Below are 19,867 nucleotides of genomic sequence, written 5' to 3' on the forward strand. Positions count from 1 at the left end.
AAAAACAAATCCACATTATGCCCCACCCAACATCTGGAGTTCATAGGGGCATACCTCGACTCCCGGACGGGTTTGGCATCTCTTCCACCCAACCGCTTCAACTCCATAAGCCGACTGGCCACAAAAATTCGCAACAGTCCCCAGGTGACTGAGACTGTCTACAAATACTAGGTCACATGGCCTCGTGCACTTTCGTCGTCCAAAATGCACACCTCTACATGAGGTGCTTCCAAGCGTGGTTGGCCACGGGTTTACAGACCGAATGTGCACTCTCTAAACAAGACTCTCTCCATACCTTTCCGAGTCAAAGATTCTCTACTGTGGTGGACAGTTCACTCCAACCTCTGCTCTGGAGTCCCCTTTCTTCAGGAGGCTCCATCCCTCATACTGACTACTGATGCATCTCTGACAGGCTGGGGTGCACACATGTCTCACCACACAGTCCAGGGGCTATGGTCTTCAACCGAGACCTCTCTGCACATAAATGTCCTAGAACTTGGAGCCATTCGCAATGTGTGCCGTCACTTTCTGCCACTAATCAGGAATCACCATGTACGCATAATGACAGACAACATTGCATGCATGTTCTATGTAAACAGGCAGGGAGGAGCTCGATCCCACTCGCTTTGCACAGAGGCTATGAAGCTCTGGAATTGGTGCATTGCGAACAACATCCGGGTATCAGCTGCCTATCTTCCCGGAGTGATGAACACCACAGCGGACGAACTAAGCAGACGCTTTCCCTGGGATCACGAATGGGAGATAGATGAGAAAACCATTCACAACATATTCCGCATTTGGGGTCACCCAACCATAGACCTTTTTGCAACTGCAAAAAACAAGAAATGTTCCGACTTTTGCTCCAGAGCGGGACTGGGCAAATATTCCCTGGGAGATGCATTCATGATCCCATGGCACCGAAACTTACTCTATGCGTTTCCCCCGATACTGGTTCTCAACAGGGTCCTGATAAAAATACGAACAGACCGTGCCAAGGTGATCCTAATTGCCCCGTCGTGGCCCAGACAACCGTGGTTTCCGTTCCTCACCAGAATGTCGATTCGACCACCAATCTCGTTGCCTCTCATCCCAAACCTCCTATCACAACAACACGGCCGATTTCTCCACCCCAACCTGTCCATGCTTCACCTCAAAGCCTGGTTCCTACATGGTTCTCCCAAAGCGAACTAGATTGCTCTGAACAAGTTCAAAGAGTGCTCCTACATAGCAGAACACAATCTACTCGCACCACCTATCTACGAAAGTGGAAACGATTCACACATTGGTGTTCAGCTAAACAACTTTGTCCCACGTCGGTATCTCTCTCGCTCATACTTGACTATCTATTGGACCTTAAGCAATCTGGCCTTTCTTTCAGCTCCATCAGAGTCCATTTAGCTGCTATTGCAACTTTTCATGACAAAATTGATGATACTTCTGTTTTTGCTCATCCTATCACCAAGCATTTCCTCAAGGGACTCCAAGCCCTATACCCAGACATTAAACCACCTACCACCCCGTGGGACCTTCATTTAGTACTATCTTGCCTAACTCAACAACCATTTGAACCCCTACCCACGTGCTCCCTTTTACACCTTTCGATGAAAACAGCATTTTTAGTGGCAATTACCTCCGCCAGATGGGCAGGAGAAATAGCAGCTCTTATGGCAGACCCACCATATACACTATTTTTCAAAGACAAGGTTACCCTCAGATTACACCCCAAATTTCTTCCAAAGGTGCATTCGTCATTCCACATTAATGAGCCGATACACCTACCAACCTTTTTTCCGAAACCACATGCGAACTCGTTCGAAGCCACAATGCATACATTAGATGTACGCAGGGCCTTGTCCTTCTATTTGGATAGAACCAAACCTTTTAGAAATTCTTCTAGACTTTTTGTCTCCATCGCGGAGCATTCCAAAGGTACTCCTATTTCTACCCAGAGACTTTCAAACTGGATTTCTCAGTGCATCCGGTTGTGCTATCAGATGAAGAAGGTTACACCTCCAGATGGCATCAGAACGCACTCCACTAGATCTCTGGCTGCCTCTGTAGCATTCTTACGCAAAGTTCCCCTGGCTGATATCTGTAAAGCAGCCACTTGGTCCTCTGAACACACATTTGTTAATCACTATGCCCTTACTCAAGGCCCTCTCTCTGATATACGTTTGGGCAGGGCTGTACTATACGGCATTCCTATCAGATCCGAAGTCCCTACCTCCTTGAGACACACTGCTTTTAAGTCACCTGGAGTGGAGCACCCACAGGGACATCTCTCGAAGAAGAAGAAGAGGAGGTTACTCACCCTGTGCAGTAACTGACGTTCTTCGAGATGGGTGTCCCTGTGGGTGCTCCACTACCCACCCTCCTCCCCTCTACTTTGGAGTTGGGGTAGCCTCCGTTGTAGAAAAGGAACTGAGGAGACTGGCCACGCATGCATACTATTAAGCTAGACTCACAGCGGGGGGCAGCCTCTGAGCATGCGTGGCCGGTACGAGTACTGCTACAAAAATCTCCGAGCAAAGGCGCAGGGACCCACCAACACCTGGAGTGGAGCACCCACAGGGACACCCATCTCGAAGAACGTCAGTTATTGCACAGGGTGAGTAACCTCCTCTTCGTATTTTAAGTGAACCCCTTGCTTCTAACATGCCACTGTCATCTAAACTCGCGCCATTCTTGGGGCAAAAGATTTGCAGCATTTCTGGAGCACTACATTTTTCTGATTATAGAAAGCTGGCCAGGGAGCAGCTTCTCAAAGCTGGCTCAGATCTCTGCACCATCCCCTGCCTTCCCTCTTCATTCTCCCTGGCAACTCTTCTTCTCCACCCAGTCTCCTTGTCAGCTGACACTCAGCACCTGCTTAGCTAACCAGCAGCACACTTCATGTTCCTCTTTGCCTGGCCCTGCTATCTCCTGGCCAACAGGGATTCTCGCCATACAAGTCCTCTTCCTATTAAAATTGCCTTTTCCCTCTACTCGCTCTAGCTCTAATTATCTTCCTGCTTCTCCTTTCCATACTTCCCAAGTTGTTCTGCCCTCTCTCCACTGCCCCATGCTGTCTACTTGTTTGCTTCTGCTTCTCCCACTCTGACTCCTCGCTATTTCTTTTGCTCTTCAGCTACCCTGCCCCATTTCCCCCACATCTGTCCCATGGTCCCAGATGTTTTTTCATCTCTTCCCTCTCCCACAACTGTTCAGGATCGCCAACGCCCATCTCTTGTCCACCTCCCAGTTGCTTCCCATCACCACTCCCCTGAATTATAGAATAAAATCAAGGAATGAAGGAGTCAGATAATTTGGTTGCAACAGTATTAAAAACTTCCATCATTATTCATCTTTCTTGGGATAAACATTATTGTTTGTTTCAATGAGGTGGGGGAAGTGGTTTCTGGAGGCTATTTATATAGTGGAAGTGGGAACTAATGAGCAATAGGTCATTAATCAGTGTGCAGTTGCAAGCATAAAATCTTCCTGAGGCCAAATTGTGGCCTTGCTTACATCTATGCTCCTCTTTTTTTTCAAAATCTGATAACCACAGAATTGAGGCAACAACCTACACTGTGCACGTAAAGAAATAGCCTATTTTCAGTTGAGCTAAGCACTTCAATTTCGCTTTAGTAAAAGATCTTATTTCTTTATATTTACTGGCTTTCATGTAAATCAGTCAAAGCTGAAGCCATTGTTAGTATAAGGCACCACTCCAATAGAGTTGCACCCACTTATACTACCAGTAATGAATTTGGTTAATTGTCTTTAACTGTGCATTTAGGACTCAATTCTGCAAGGTGCTGAGCACCCTGAAGTTCATTAACTTCACTCAGTCTGAGTATATTTACTTCAATACTCATCAACTGTGAGATTGGGACCCTCACAATTCACTCATGGAAAATGTAGCCTGTAGCATTAATGAGGAATTGTCATTTTTGTGAAAAAAATAACCTGAAGTTTTCAAGGCTCTGATTTACTAAAATCATTCCGTTGTCATAGAATAATAAAATAAGCTGCCTTTGTTTCAGAATAGAAACAATAGCACCAGGAGTTTATAGGGAGATTGTTCTAAACTTGATTGATTATACTTATTATATTTATGATTTGCTGCATGCAATTGAGACTCGTGAGTTATTCTGTTCTGGCTATTTTGTGCGTCAGTAACGTAGGTGGCTAAGAATGCTAAGAAGGCAGTGCTTTGCATATCTCTGTGACATTATGAACTTGGGGACGTGCTTGCTAGAACACAGTAATCTTGCTACATTTTGGAAACTAGAGCATGATGTTTAGAAGATAGGAGCTTTAAGTGTTGTCTGTATCACTAGTCTTCATTGCAATTACATCAGCCTAGATAAGACATTAATCAATATGGCTTATAAACTTTAAACACCAATTTTTCAAGAACCAAAACTCCACCTGCTTTTGCTGTTGTAATACATTCTGAAGAAATCGTGACTCTGAACATGAGAAACAAATATAGTGGGAGCCTACGTGTGTTAGGTTTTTATTTTAATAATTCTTTTAAACTGAGTTTTCAAAAGGAGCTTTTTACATTCAAGAATCAAGGTGGTAAAGTTACATCAAAACTACTGTAATCCAGTATGAAAGAGTTGGTGCACTGAAACTGTGGATATTACCTCTTATGACATGCTGTGAAATTTCCCTGTTACTTTACATTTAAGTAAGTGTGTGGGTGTGGGTGTGGGTGTGTGTTTAGAAATAGACTGAAACAAAATGGAATTCATTTGAGTCAGGGAGTCAAAGGATGGATCTTTAGTAGAGGTGAGCAGAACCTCTTGCTGGTCTAGTCGATTGAGTATAGATTTAAGAGCCAGCACCTCTTGAGTTCTATTCTTAGCTTTGGCCCAGACTAGTTGTTGGCCTTTGGCATTAACCCTCTATGGTGTTTCTCCTTTTGTTAAATGTTGATCATACCACCTGCTGGTACTTGTCTACCTCACAAAGATGCTGAGAGCTTTAATTTATGTGGAGCAGTTCTCTAAAGTAATAGATGGAGTTCATGGGGTTTTGGTGAATCCAAGTACAGTAACTCCTCACTTAAAGTCGTCCCGGTTAACGTTGTTTCGTTGTTATGTTGCTGATCAATTAGAGAACATGCTTGTTTAAAGTTGTGCAATGCTCACTTATAATGTTGTTTGGCAGCCGCCTGTTTTGTCCACTGCTTGCAGGAAGAGCAGCCCGTTGCAGCTAGCTGGTGGGGGCTTGGAACCAGGGTGGACCAGCAGCTCCCCTATCAGCTCCCCGCTCTCCTAAGGTCCCTGTGCTGCAGCCTCCCAGTAGGCTGTCAATTGCCAGGCAGTTCAGCTGTCCCTCCCCCCACTGCCATGTGCTGCTCCTGCCCTCTGCCTTGGAGCTGCTCCCGGGAACCTCCTGCTTGCTGTACAGGGGTGGGGGGGAGAGAGAGGGGCTAATGTCAGGGTGTCCCCCTCCCCCCTGCTCCTGCCCCATGCTTACCCAATCTCCATAGAGCAGGAGGGAGACACGACAGGGCTCAGGATGGAGGGAGCTTGCTGGCAGCAGGGGCTGTCTCAACTTGCTGATCTACTTAAAAAGGCAATGTACTTAGAGTGCTGTCAGCGTACTTAAAGGGGCAATGTGCATCTCTCTCTCTCATACACAGGTGAGAGTCTCTGTCTCTGTCTGCCATGCTGTCTCCCCTCCCTCCATTTGTGCTGCCTTGTAGAGTGTGAGGCTACATTAACAAGGTGTTAACCCTTGAGGGCTCAGCTGTTCTAGTTCACCATTTAGCAGTAAGGCATTCTCTGGGAAATATCCCACCCTCTTCCACCCACTGACTTCACCACCTCAACCGAGCTTCACAATCATCATTGCTGTGTACAGTATTAAATTGTTTGTTTAAAACATATACTGTGTGTGTGTGTGTGTATGTGTATGTATATATATATATATTCACCACATGTCTGGTGAAAAAAATTTCCCTGGAACCTAACCTCCTCCCCCCCCCCCCCCCCATTTACATTAATTCTTATGGGGAAATTGGATTCGCTTAACATCGTTTCGCTTAAAGTCGCATTTTTCAGGAACATAACTACAACATTAAGCAAGGAGTTACTGTAAGTTACTTGGCTCACAAGGGTTTGTGACCCCAGATGTTCACTTGGAATTTAGGGTTTGCTTGAATCTGAAAACTCCAAGCAAAGCCTAGAAAAACACACAGCGTTTGAAACAAAACTGGTGAGTTTTCTGACTTCATCCCCTCCTGTAATGGAATGCTAAACTGTATTTTACTATTCAGCCACTAATAGGGTTACCATACATCCGGATTTTCACGGACATGTCTGGCTTTTTGGTCCTCAAATCCCCATCCGGGAGGAATTTCCAAAAAGCCGAACATGTCCGGGAAAATAGGGAGGCATGGTAAGGGGACTGCCTCTTCCCCGGGGTTCAACTTTCCCGGCTCCCGCCGCTCTCCCCAGCGCAGCAGCAGCCGGAGACCGGGAGGAGGCGGCTGCGAGCTGGGATGCCGCCAGCCGGCGCCGCTCGGCCAGGCCCGGGGCCGGGCCAGAGCCACTCGGGTGGGGCCAGCGGTGCTCGGCCGGAACCAGGGCCCGAGCCGAGCCAGAGCCGCTGGGACCGGGGCTGGGGCTGCTCGGCCAGCGCTGCTTGGCCAGGGCCGGGGCCAGGCCGGAGCAGCTCGGGTGGGGCCGGGGGTGCTTGGCCGCTGGCCAGCGGCCGGAACCGGGGCCTGAGCCAAGCTGGGCCGGAGCGACCGGGGCTGGGGGTGCTCGGCCAGCGCCCTAGGGCCCGAGCTGGGCTGGAGCCGCCGGGGCCAGAGCCTCTTGGCCGGCTGCCGGAGGGAGCCGCTCGGCCGGGGGGGCCAGACTGGGCCGCGTCTCCTCGCGCCCCCTCCCCCAGCCCCAGCCCCAGCTTACCTGCTGCCTGCCTGTTTCAGGCTTCCCGCGAACATTTGATAACTATGGTTCTGGCTATGTTTGATGCATACTTTATATCTCAGAGAAATGTGGTTTATGAAAGAGCATGTTTTTACCAGAGAATTCAAGAACCAGAGGAAATTGTTGAATGTTATATAATAGCGTTATAGCTCTGTATGCATTGGATGAAAACTGTCATTTTGGAACTGCAAAACATGAAAATATCAGCGACAGACTGGTTATTGGGCTAACCTATTAAAAAATCTTTCATTGCATCTACGACTGAAGACCAACTTAATCCTAACTACAGCTATGCATATAGCAAATCAGTGTGAACTAGTGAAACAACAGAACAAAAGGCAAGAGCAAATTGAAAATCCTGAAACTAGCTTAGAAGCTGTAAACAGACACTTGACTGCTAAAAGTAATTATCAGAAAACATCTGAGGAAAGGGGAGAGAATTCCCAGGCTAAAAGGAACAAATTCCAGCCTACATGCACAAGATGTGGAAAAAGTCAGAACCCAAGAAATGATACATGCCCAGCCAAAGACAGAAGTTGTAATAAATGTACTAAATATGGACATTTTGCAGTTGTTGGCCACCCCAAGGCAGTCAGGAAGTTGGACAATATTACAGACAATTAGGAATCATCATTTCTGTGATCTATCTCTTGTGATGACACACAGCCTTCCTGGAGAGTGAAACTGAATATTCATGGCAACACTATTGACTTTAAAATTGACTTAGGAGCTGACATCACAGTCAAGGACTTACAATTGCTTTAAAAGTCTTCCAGAGCTGAAGTCATCTGACACAGCTTTGACTAGCCCTGGAGGTATTCTGAACTGTATGGACCAATTCACCACAAACAACTTAAAAAGATACAAGCTATGCATTCAGAGTGCATGTGATCAAAAGTTTAAAGACTAACAACCTTCTCAGCTGTAGTGTGGCAGCAATGATGGGCCTAGTGAGAAAGGCAGAAGAACTCAGAGGAATTGATGATATTGGACTCTTTGAATGGAGATCCAGTACAAATCAACTAAAGAGACAATGCTGAACCATACAAAACGCAATCACCCCTACCAGAGAGATCTTGGAAGAGACTAGCTCCTGATTTATGCAAATTCAGAGGATGTTGTTACCTGGTTGTAGTGTACTACTTTTCCAGGTATATAGAAATAATGTACTGGAAAGACATTACATGTTGCAGTGTTATTGAGAAACTGAAGTGCACTTTTGCTCATTTTGGTATTTTGGACAACTAGTGCTGGATAACAGGCCAAAATTCACTGCAGCAAAATATACATCATTACAAATGAAATGATTTTGATCATATTACTAGCAGCCAACATTATCCATGAGCAAATGGAGAGGCTGAGAGATCTGTACAGACAGCCAAAAGCATCCTACAGCAGGAAGATCCATTCCTTGTTCTTAGCTAAAAATCAACACTAATAGCATCTATTGGATATAATCCATCCAAACTCTTGATGGGAGGACAATTTAAAACTGTTGTTCCAACTTTGGAAAAGAATATATCCCCAAAGTGACCAGACATGAAGAGAGTAACCAAACTGGATAAAAAGGCAAAAAGAGAGTAACCAAACTAGATAAAAAGGCAAAAAGAGCCTACGAACGCTTTTTACAACAGACACCATTCAGTTAGAGAACTGCTGGGTCTAGAACCTGATGACCATGTTTATGTCAAATTGGATGGAGAAAAAGGATGGACAACTCCAGCTGTCATAAAGAAACAGAATTCAGCTCCCAGATCATAGATGATCGAGACTGACAGCGGAGAGTTCAAGAGGAACTGTCAACATCTACAGTTTGTTCCTTAGAAAGAATAATCAGCAGAGCAAACTCTACAGATGATAGATGAAGAACAAGATGACCACTCAGAAATTCCAAACTGACCACAGCCACTCATTGCAACTAATGGACAGCCAGATGACAAAGTGGTTATGCACTCAGGAAGTGTAATTAGAAAGCCAGTGTGATTCAGAGACACTTGACAGATTGCTATATACTGAACTTCAAAGAGAGCATGATGGTGTATATTTCCTAAATGATAGGAATGCAGAACTTCAAGGGGAGATGTAACGGAATGCTAAATTGTATTTTACTGTTCCACCGCTATGTGGTGTTGTGAGTAAAATACAGTAACTCCTCACTTAAAGTCATCCCGGTTAACGTTGTTTCGTTGTTACGTTGCTGATCAATTAGGGAACATGCTCGTTTAAAGTTGTGAAATGCTTCCTTCTAACATCGTTTGGCAGCCGCCTGCTTTGTCCACTGCTTGCAGGAAGAGCAGCCCGTTGCAGCTAGCTGGTGGGGGGCTTGGAACCAGGGTGGACCGGCAGCCCCCCTATCAGCTCCCTGCTCCCCTAAGTTCCCTGTGCAGCAGCTGCCCAGCAGGCTAGCAATTGCAGCTGTCCCTCCCACCACTGCCATGTGCTGCTCCTGCCCTCTGCCTTGGAGCTGCTCCCCGAGACTCCTGCTTGCTGTGTGGGGGGTAAGGGAGGAAGAGGGGGGCTAATGTCAGGGTGTCCACCTCCCCCCTGCTCCTGCACCCCGCTTATCCCATCTTATATAGAGCAGGGGGGACACATGACAGAACTCAGGACAGAGGGAGCTTGCTGGCAGCAGCAGCTGCGGTCTCAGCAAGCTGATCTAATTAACAAGGCAGTGTACTTAAAGAGGAAATGCGCATCTCTCTCTCTCACACACAGTGTGTGTCTCTCTCTGTCTGCAATGCTCTCTCCCCTCCCTCCATTCTTACTGCCCTGTAGAGTGTGAGAGTTAACCCTTGAGGGCTCAGCCAATTGCTAGTTCATCATTTAGCAGTAAGGCATTCCCTGGAAAATATCCCACCCTCTGACTCCTCCACCTCAACCAAGCTTCACAATCACCATCACTGTGTACCGGTATTAAATTGTTTGTTTAAAACTTATTGTGTGTGTGTGTGTGTGTGTGTGTGTGTGTATATATATATGTATATATATATATATGTATATATATATATGTATATATATATAGTCTTTTGTCTGGTGAAAAAAAATTCCCTGTATGGGGAAATTGGATTCACTTAACATCTTTTGCTTAAAGTCGCATTTTTCAGGAACATAACTACAACGTTAAGTGAGGAGTTATTGTACCTTATGTAACCCTTCTGCCCATCTAAGTTGGCAGCAACAAGGGCCGGGTTCTGTATCTAGGGGTTCCGTTTCAATAACACAATGCAAAACCGGCTCGAGCCCCCACCCAGTGACCTGGGACAATTACATACCACCCCCCTGGGTACCTCTAAGAGGCAATACTTCCCCTCTCGCAAGCACGGAGTCTGAGTGTAGCAGAAAATGTTTAATAACATGAGGTAAACGACATCAGCATAAAATTGGAAAAACACCACAAACAGGATTCATAACACAAACCATGAGCAAAACCCACCCCAGCAAATTGGGCTGTGTCCTTTCCCTTTAGTTCTTGAATCCAGCAACCCAAAAATCACCCAGAGTCCCCAAAGTCCAACACCCCCAAAGTCTCTGTCCCTGGTCAGTGCAGCCCCAGAGTAAAAGGGGGGGCACGCAGGGTGTTAAGGGGCACCTTACGTGATCCGAGGCTGGCCAGCCGTCTGTTTCTCCGTGGGGGTTCCGCCGCAGCCTTTACCACGAGCCAGTCCACTTTCCTGCCATCCCACAAACTGCTCCACTCTACAAGCTGCTCCGCTCGCCTCCGCTCCGCTCACCGACCTGTGAGCCGTTCCAGCCGTCCCCACAAACAGCTCCGCTCGCCGTTCCTTGGGCTACTCCAACCGGCCCCACAAGGCTCCGCGCCGCTCGCTGCTCCTCCAGTCGTCCCCACAAATTGCTCCGCCAGCTGCTGAGCAATATAGCTTCAGGCTCCCCCACTAGTTAACACAGCACTCAGTGATCTCAGCTCTTAATAACATCAGCTCTTTTGTGATTTCAGCTCTTAGCGATTTCAGCTCATAGTATAGTAGGGGAGCCCCAGTGCTGGTGCACCATTGGCCCAAAGTGAATTCAGCTCAGCAGCCTGTAACTAGACTCCTAAGGGAATCAAAGTTAGCTCTGACATTCAACAGTGGAGAGAGGAGGCGGTGCAATTGGTGTTTCAAACCCTCAGAGGGGGCCCATACCATCAGGTACAAATACCTGTCCCCATCCTCTCTCAATTCACTGGGTTTTGTAACCCATGCCCCTTGTCAAGCAAGTGCTACTTAGGTAATGGTGAAGGACTCACTCAGTCCTTCTGTCATACAACAGTTCCACTGGCCTTGATTCACAGAATCAGGGTAACAAAACTTTATTCTTCCTACCCCAATAATAGAGAAACTGGGGATCCCACACCAGCCAAAGTAACCACTTTCAGTTGCTGTGTTTCATGCCAGGCGAGTGGGTGTGCCTATGCAAACAAGATCAGCCCCTGGAGTTCTTTTCCACACTCTCCATAATTCACCACCAGATGTCAGGGTAAAGCTCATCCTGACTCTGCTTACATCCTCCCCCCAGCCGAGAATTTGTCGTCCCGACAAATCACACTCCCTATTATACCAACTCACTGGTTCCCTCCAAAGGGCCTCAGATAGCCCACTTTAGCTTCCACAAGCCTGTGTGCTAAACATATTGGTTCCTCACTAGTCACCCCAGGTGCATCATAAGTCAACCGTTTTACTGGTCTTATTACCCTGTCTCGTCTATTGAGACTCTCTGTTACCGTGGTAGAGTGGACAGCCTCTTGAACAACAGATGGGGAGGTTTCCTTTGAGGGCCCCTCGGCTACTGGCATAGGCCCCTGCAGTTCTAGTTCTAACAGTGGAGGGTCCAAGGTGCCCAGGACATCCTCCACCTGTATGTCTCCACTGTCCAATAACCTGTGTGTGTCATCACACGGGGGTCCCACCAGTGGCCCAGGGGTGTCAGGAATGGGCCTAAATACTTCTGCCATGGGGTTTAGGGTGGAAGAGGAGGAGCTCTCTTTTGATGCTGATCGAGACTGAAATCTTGTCTCCATTCCAGGATACACCATGGTTGTGTCTTCCTCCTCAGACTCACTCTCGCATGTGCTGCATAGGGGTAGGTTAGCTGCAGGGGGCTGGCTGTCCACGTTGGAGGGCAGCTTTGGTCCAGCACCTTCGTTCCACCCGGTTGCCCTGTTGTGGCCCATCTCATACGGGGTGTCTACCAATTCCCCCACAGGGAGCAAAAGGTTTCTATGCACTGTCTTTGTCTGCCCTGGACCATCTTCAGGTTTGATCTTGTAGACCGGCAGGTCTCCTAGCTTTTCCATCACCAAGTAAGGTATTGCCTTCCATCTGTCAGCTATCTTGTGTTTGCCAGCAATACCCAAATTTCGCAGCAGGACTCTGTCCCCCGGCTGGAGTTCTTGCAGACGTACCCTAGCATCATATCGATGTTTGTTCCGGTCTGCGTTCTTCCGAGCCGCAGATGTAGCTAAGTGATAAGCATCCCGCAGCTTTTCTCTTAGTCGGGATACATATTGCTGATGAGTTTCATAGCTGTCTCCATCCTCTGATACACCAAAGCACAGGTCTATGGGTAATCTTGGTTCTCGCCCAAACATTAAGAGATATGGGGTGACTCCTGTAGCATCATTCTTTGTGGCATTGTAGGCATGCACCAGAAATGCGACATGTTGGCTCCACGTTGCCTTCTGCTCTGGCCGCAAAGTCCCCAACATATCTAATAGGGTTCGGTTGAACCTCTCTGGCTGTGGATCACCTTGAGGGTGATAAGGCGTTGTCCTAGACTTTTTAATTCCCGCTATCCTCAGCACCTCCTTCAGAAGGTGACTCTCAAAGTCCCGCCCCTGATCTGAGTGTATCCGGGCTGGAAATCCATAAACTGAGAAATATTTCTCCCACAGTACTCGAGCAACAGTGGTGGCCCTCTGATCACGTGTGGGATATGCCTGCGCATATCGCGTATAATGGTCAGTCACTACTAGAATGTTCCCAATATTTCTCTTGTCTACTTCTAAAGACAAGAAATCAATGCATACCAGCTCCAGAGGTTTGTTGCTGGTGATGTTCTTCAGATATGCAGCCCTCGTGGGCAGAGTTTTCCTTTGAACACATCGAGCGCAGGTCTCACATTTCCTGCGAACATCTTCAGCCATCCGAGGCCAATAGAACCTACTACGAATAAGTTCCAGGGTCCTCTCCATACCTAAATGTCCAAAGTCATCATGCAGGGCCCTCATGGCCAGGGCTCTGTACTCTTTTGGCAGCACTAGCTGTGCTCGTTGCTTTTGTAAAGGGTCTGTGGTCACTCGGTGTAGCACTCCCTGAATCAGTTTCAGTTTGGTCCATTCTCTCAATAGTAGTTTACCCTCCGGGTTAGGTGGGACAACTGCAGCTGGGCTTCGCCCCTCCCTTTTGGCAAGTAGTGTATCACGAATGTCAATATCTTGCAGCTGGGCTTCCTGCCAGTCAGCTGCATTGAGCATGGGCAAAGGAGATTGGTCCAACGCAATATAGTTCACTGAAGCAGAAGGCACGCATTCAGGGGGCAGGCCCAAAGCTTCTGCAGCACATCCATGAAGACTCTCATGGGCCTCTGGCTCCCGGCGACTCACACTGCAAATAGCCCTCACTCCATCTGTGGGTATCACAGCAACTCCTGGTGCCTGTGGACGCCTGGACAATGCATCTGCATTGCTTCTCCCTGATCGGTATTGAATGCTGAAGTCATAGCTAGCCAAAGCGGCCACCCATCTTTGCCCTGTAGCATCCAGCTTAGCACTTGTTAACACATAGGTCAGTGATCTCAGCTCTTAATAACATCAGCTCTTTTGTGATTTCAGCTCATAGTATAGTAGGGGAGCCCCAGTGCTGGTGCACCATTGGCCCAAAGTGAATTCAGCTCAGCAGCCCGTAACTAGACTCCTAAGGGAATCAAAGTTAGCTCTGACATTCAACAGTGGAGAGAGGAGGCGGTGCAATTGGTGTTTCAAACCCTCAGAGGGGGCCCATACCATCAGGTACAAATACCTGTCCCCATCCTCTCTCAATTCACTGGGTTTTGTAACCCATGCCCCTTGTCAAGCAAGTGCTACTTAGGTAATGGTGAAGGACTCACTCAGTCCTTCTGTCATACAACAGTTCCACTGGCCTTGATTCACAGAATCAGGGTAACAAAACTTTATTCTTCCTACCCCAATAATAGAGAAACTGGGGATCCCACACCAGCCAAAGTAACCACTTTCAGTTGCTGTGTTTCATGCCAGGCGAGTGGGTGTGCCTATGCAAACAAGATCAGCCCCTGGAGTTCTTTTCCACACTCTCCATAATTCACCACCAGATGTCAGGGTAGAGCTCATCCTGACTCTGCTTACACTTATTTAAACTAACCTTAGCCAGACATGGCAGAACATCAAAAGTTCTTATAGTCAGTCTATATCTGACACAGAAGCCTGACCTACCAGTAGCAGCCTTGCAACCTACTGTGACGTTATTGACATAAACTGGGACCATATAGATCATTGTTGCAACCAAGGTCCTGTAGTGGCACCCAAATAAAGGGGGTCAAATGGGGTGTCCTAGACAAGGTTATGGTTTACTGGTTATGATTATGCTGTCTATATGTGTGTATCAGTTTTGTAGTTGAAGTTATGAATATTGGCTCTATACTGTCTGTATGGCAAACTTATGCTATGCTTCTGGGTGACATCCCAGACAAGCTGGGATTAGCTCTGCCTCGCCTGCTTGATGGCCCATTAAGGACCATCAGCTATACAATGGACCCATTGAGAGAAGGCAAATATGCCTTGAGACTCAGCAAAGTATGCAGGAACTGGCCCATGTGACTCCAGACTCCATTTTGCTGTAATTTTCCACAGTAAGAACAAAGAGGTGTTCTTACACCTGGAAAAGACTATATAAGGCTGATGCCTCATCTCCATTTTGTCTTCAGTCCTGCTTCTTACCTCTGGAGGGACTTTGCTACAAGCTGAAGCTCTGAACAAAGGACTGATGACCCATCCCAGCGGGGGATGTATTCCAGAGACTTAATTTGAACCTGCAGTTTATTCTATCACTGCTACAAGCCTGAACCAAGAACTTTGCCATTACTGTATGTAATTGATTCCATTTAACCAATTCTAACTCTCACCTCTATCTTTTTTCTTTTATCAATAAACCTTTAGATTTTAGATTCTAAAGGATTGGCAACAGCGTGATTTGTGGGTAAGATCTGATTTGTATATTGACCTGGGTCTGGGGCTTCGTCCTTTGGGATCAGGAGAACCTTTTTTCTTTTATTGGGGTATTGGTTTTCATAACCATTTGTCCCCATAACGAGTGGCACTGGTGGTGATACTGGGAAACTGGAGTGTCTAAGGAAATTGCTTGTGAGACTTGTGGTTAGCCAGTGGAGTGAGACCGAAGTCCTCTTAGTCTGGCTGGTTTGGTTTGCCTTAGAGGTGGAAAAACCCCAGCCTTGGGCTGTAACTGCCCTGTTTAAGCAATTTGTCCTGAGTTGGCACTCTCAGTTGGGTCCCGCCAGAACCGCATCGTCACACCTACCAAGTAGAGGAAGTACATGACACCTCCCACATCTCCACCCTAACATCACTTCTTTGGCCCCACCTCTGATCAGGCACTTTCTTCTGAACCTGGGATCTTTTGAAGGCAGGTGACTAACCTGCTTCATCCTGGGGTTTTCTCAGATTAAACAAGTATGTCTTCTGCCCAGTGATCCATTGAAGTTCTTTTGAGAAGGTTTTCCAGTCCCAGCTCTGTTCTAGAGAAGCAGGGCAGGAAGTAGTCCTCTTCCTAATACTCCCACTGCTGTGTCCTGGCTCTGAGACACCACAACCTTCCGTGCAGTAGGAGGTGGGGCAAGGTAGGTCCCAGAAGTCTTGTGTGGGGAGACAGAATCTTAGGCCAGTCTGGAGCTGATTCCTGGATGGCCCAAGTTCTTTCCAAGTTTCAAGAACTTGTGTGGCCTTCTGAGAGTGTTTCACTACAAAATGTTTCTTTAATCCTTATTTTAGTTAACAGACCAAGAGAAAAATGGCATCAGCATGACTCATATGGGACATTTGACTCAAGCCGTGTGAGATGTCCAGTTATTCAGGGCTGAATTCTATTGTGCAGTATTAAGTCTGAACATTGCACATGGAAGAATGAAAACTCCTTTAATGACCTGCCATGCTCATGAACCTGAACTTTAGATTTCCCCGCTGCTGTTGGCAAGGAGAGTGGCTTGATGTAGCAGACTAACAGTAATGTGTTTTGCCCAAATACCTCATGAAGTGTTATAAACTTGTAGAAAGCAAAAAGCGGTAGTGTTTTGAAATGAACAAATCAGATGTAAGTCTTCAGTGCCACAGGAGCTCTAATTTACTGGACTGGTAGATATTTTTCTTGATGTCTACATTAATTTTTCTCATTCCTGGTTTTAGACCATCTCTCCTTGTTGCTTTTTACTGCGTTTTATAATTTGAAGTACACAGAATTCTAACAAGTATCTGAATTAGCATTTGTCTCATGTTCTAGCTATATCCACCTACTAACTGCTCTGCTGCAGATCCCCTTATGCCTGCTCCACTTTTTTAAAACTTTACTTCCATCTAGAGCTGGCTGGGAAAGGGAAATTTTCTCCCACAAAAAATTAGATTTTTTTGCGGGGGGCAGGTGCAAGTAGGGAGGGGGAATTCATCCTGAATCAGGATACAATTGTGGGAGGATAACTTATGAAAAATTCTCTCTTCTGAGAGTACCAAAATGGAATATTTCAACTTGGTCCCCTGGTAGTTGGTTCCATTGAGTCCCCCAGGCTGGTGGATTGCTCAGGTGCCAGGGAGACTGAAAGCCTGGCAACTAGCTAGGCAGGCAGCTGTGGAGCCTGAGGACCCCATCAGGTAGGCAGCCAGAGAGCCCTGGGAGCTTACCAGCTGGGGAGCCAGACAGCCGCTGGGTGGGCAGCCCAGGGAGCGAGGCAGTCCACTGGCAGCTAGTTGGCAGGACTCCAGGGAGGTGGGCAGGCAAACTGGCTGGTCATCTTGCCTGCCTCCCTGGTTTCCATCAAAAGTTTAGATGGAATTGAAATATTCTCGTAGAAGGTTTTGGTTCTATTAAATCAGCATTTTTTGAAAGAACACAGTCTCCTTGGAAAATTTGCAACCAACTCAGCTTCCTGCAAGTATATTATTATAAACTTTTTCCCGTTTAAAATAGAATGCTGAATCCTGAAACAATGAACTTGTTAGTAGAAAAGTTTTAGAAATATTGCCACAGAAAAGGCTCTCCTTTGTCTCCTGTCCTTTTCTGGAAAATGTTGCCCTAGATTAAGTTTTTCCTAATGCTGTTCCTTTGCTCCAAAGCCCTGGCTACAGCTTGGCCTGCCTTAACTGTCTCCTACAACAGAAGGCTTTGTTTTGTAACAGTGGGGATTCTACCAGGAAAATTATGAAGCATAAAAATGTCATTTCCCAGTAAATAAACCTTCCAAAAATTATGGTGTGCTGCTGGCAATAAATAATGTCATGTTTGAAAAAGGAGAACATTTCAGCTTGTTTTTAAAGAATGACCCCACCCCCTTGCAAAATCATATGGTTGTGATCTGGAAGGAAAAGTTTCAGTCATCTGCTGTTTTTTCTCATGCTACGATCTTTTTCTCCATCACCCCTCGCCCTCATTTGACTAAACTGGAAACATGAAGGGGATGTCTACACTGCATTTTAAAACCTGCAGCAGTGAGTCTCAGAGCCCAGATCTACAGCTTTGGGCTTGCACTGGGGTGCTAAAAACAGTTCTTCAGATGTTCAGGCTTGGGCTTGGGAACTACCCTTCTCCCTGGGCTTCAGAGCCCAAGCTCCAGTTCCAAGTCCAAATGTCTACACAACTGTTTTTAGCGCCCTATCAGGAGCCAGAGTCTATAGACCCGGGCCCTGAGACTCACTGACGCGGCTATTAAAACACAGTGTAGATGTACCCTTACTGCCCAACTTTCCAACATGGCCTATGATTTGCGGAGCTTAGCTTTGAGACATCTTAAGCTTGATCTACAGGAGTCGTGGGCAACCTGTAGCCTGCACGCAGCCCACCAGGGTTATCTGCTGGCGGGCCGCCAGACAGTTTGTTTACATTTGCACGACCGCCTGCAGCTCCCAGTGGCCGTGGTTCGCCATTCCTGGCCAATGGGAGCTGTGGGAAGTGGCGGCCAGCACATCCCTGTGGCCCACACCACTTCCCGCAGCTCCCATGGGCCAGGAACGGCGAACCGCAGGCACTGGGAGCTGCAGGCAGCTGTGCAAATGTAAACAAACTGTCTGGCGGCCCGCCAGTGGATTACCCTGCTGGGCCGCAGGTTGCCCACCACTGATCTACAGCATTGCTGGTAGCTGGTGCTGAGCCCTACTGAAAATCAGCTTGTCATGTTCTGGGATGCAATTTGGACCAGTGAGAGGTTGTCACCACTTGTCCTGTAACGCTGAGTGTCTTAAAATGCTCTGCTGCTGTAGCTGCCTAGGTGGAGGCTCCCAACCAGCGTACAAACATGCACTGAATGCTGGGGTGGTGAGCAGCCCTGTTTCAGCAGCCTGCTTGTTGCACCCCAGTCACGCTCTGGTCTCCGCCAGCCTTGGTTACTACTAGTCAAGTGACCCCCCAACATATCCCCAGTCCTGAATTTCTCCAAGACCTTCTGCCTGAAATGTTCAGCACTCTCCTGAGCATCAAGAGGAATAATGAGGTCCATTACACCTTTACAGAGGAAAATAGCACAGCAGCTTATTGCTTTAACTTGCGTTAATAATCACTTCAAGTCAGACATAGTACTGTGTTGAGTTAGAATAAAAGAAAAACAAGTTTGTTTAATCTAAAATAGAGAGCGAGAGAGAGGTTGTGAGTGAGTCCCAGTATAAGGGATAAAGTCAGAAATGGTGACAAGGAAATAAAAATGAAAAATGCTTTGTAGTGACTTAGACTTAGCAAAACTATGCTCTTGGTTTAACGTAAGATTCTTACTATACTTCCTTCCACCCCCTTGCTCAAGATCTCCCACAGAGTTCAAAGTACCTTTGTCCTGAGGTTCTTTGCCCCGCTCTTGTATTGTCCAGTGTGCCTTTGAAATGTATCCTTCTCAAAGTTCAGTGCCCCTGCTGTGAGGAAAGGTGCTATGGAGTCTGATGGAGAAGGTCCCATGTCAGTTTCTTCTCCCCGGTGTTTCCTACAGTACAAATTGTTCTGTCCCTGCAGCCTCTGACATGCCAATGAATGGCCACTTGACTATGATGGCCAATTGTTTGTGACTGCACCTGGATGGAAGTGTTGGCCTTTCCTTTGTCTGGAAAAAAACTGTTTACCCGCTCCCCATATTTATCTGGTTCAAATACCTTTTAGTCCCTATTTCCTTCACAGCTGTGCAAAGTCCTTTGGGCGTTTACCATACATACAACACTCAGGAATATTAATGATCAGTGTGTTGTTGGTTTTCTAATGATACGACACCTATTAGATACAGCTTATGACATAAGTGAATTGGGATACACTGAACTAGTGAGGCCAGCTGAAATGCACTACCTGATACCAGAGCCTTTTGCCCTCTGGCATTGGGATGCTCTTAGTCACACTGGTCCACGGGTACCAGGTTGAGCATCCGCTTCTGGAAATTCTGGCCTAAGGGCCCAATCCTGTAAAGGCTGAGCCCCTGCAAATCCCAGTGACATCAGTGGGAGCTGAAGGGCTCAAAATCTCACAGCTGGTGCTTAACAGATTGCATGTTTGATGCTTAAACATACTTCACACCCAAATAATGTCTAAGAAGAAATAGTAATTATGCTGTAATTTACACAATAACTGCTCTCATAAAATCAGCAGTAATTAAGTGCCCAGTCCAACAATCTTGGTGCCCATATCATTCTCAAAGGCTTCACATGACTGTTCTGTAGGCCTAAGGACTACAGG

The sequence above is a fragment of the Emys orbicularis genome, chromosome 2 (assembly GCF_028017835.1).
Source record: "Emys orbicularis isolate rEmyOrb1 chromosome 2, rEmyOrb1.hap1, whole genome shotgun sequence".
Lineage (NCBI taxonomy): Eukaryota > Metazoa > Chordata > Testudines > Emydidae > Emys > Emys orbicularis.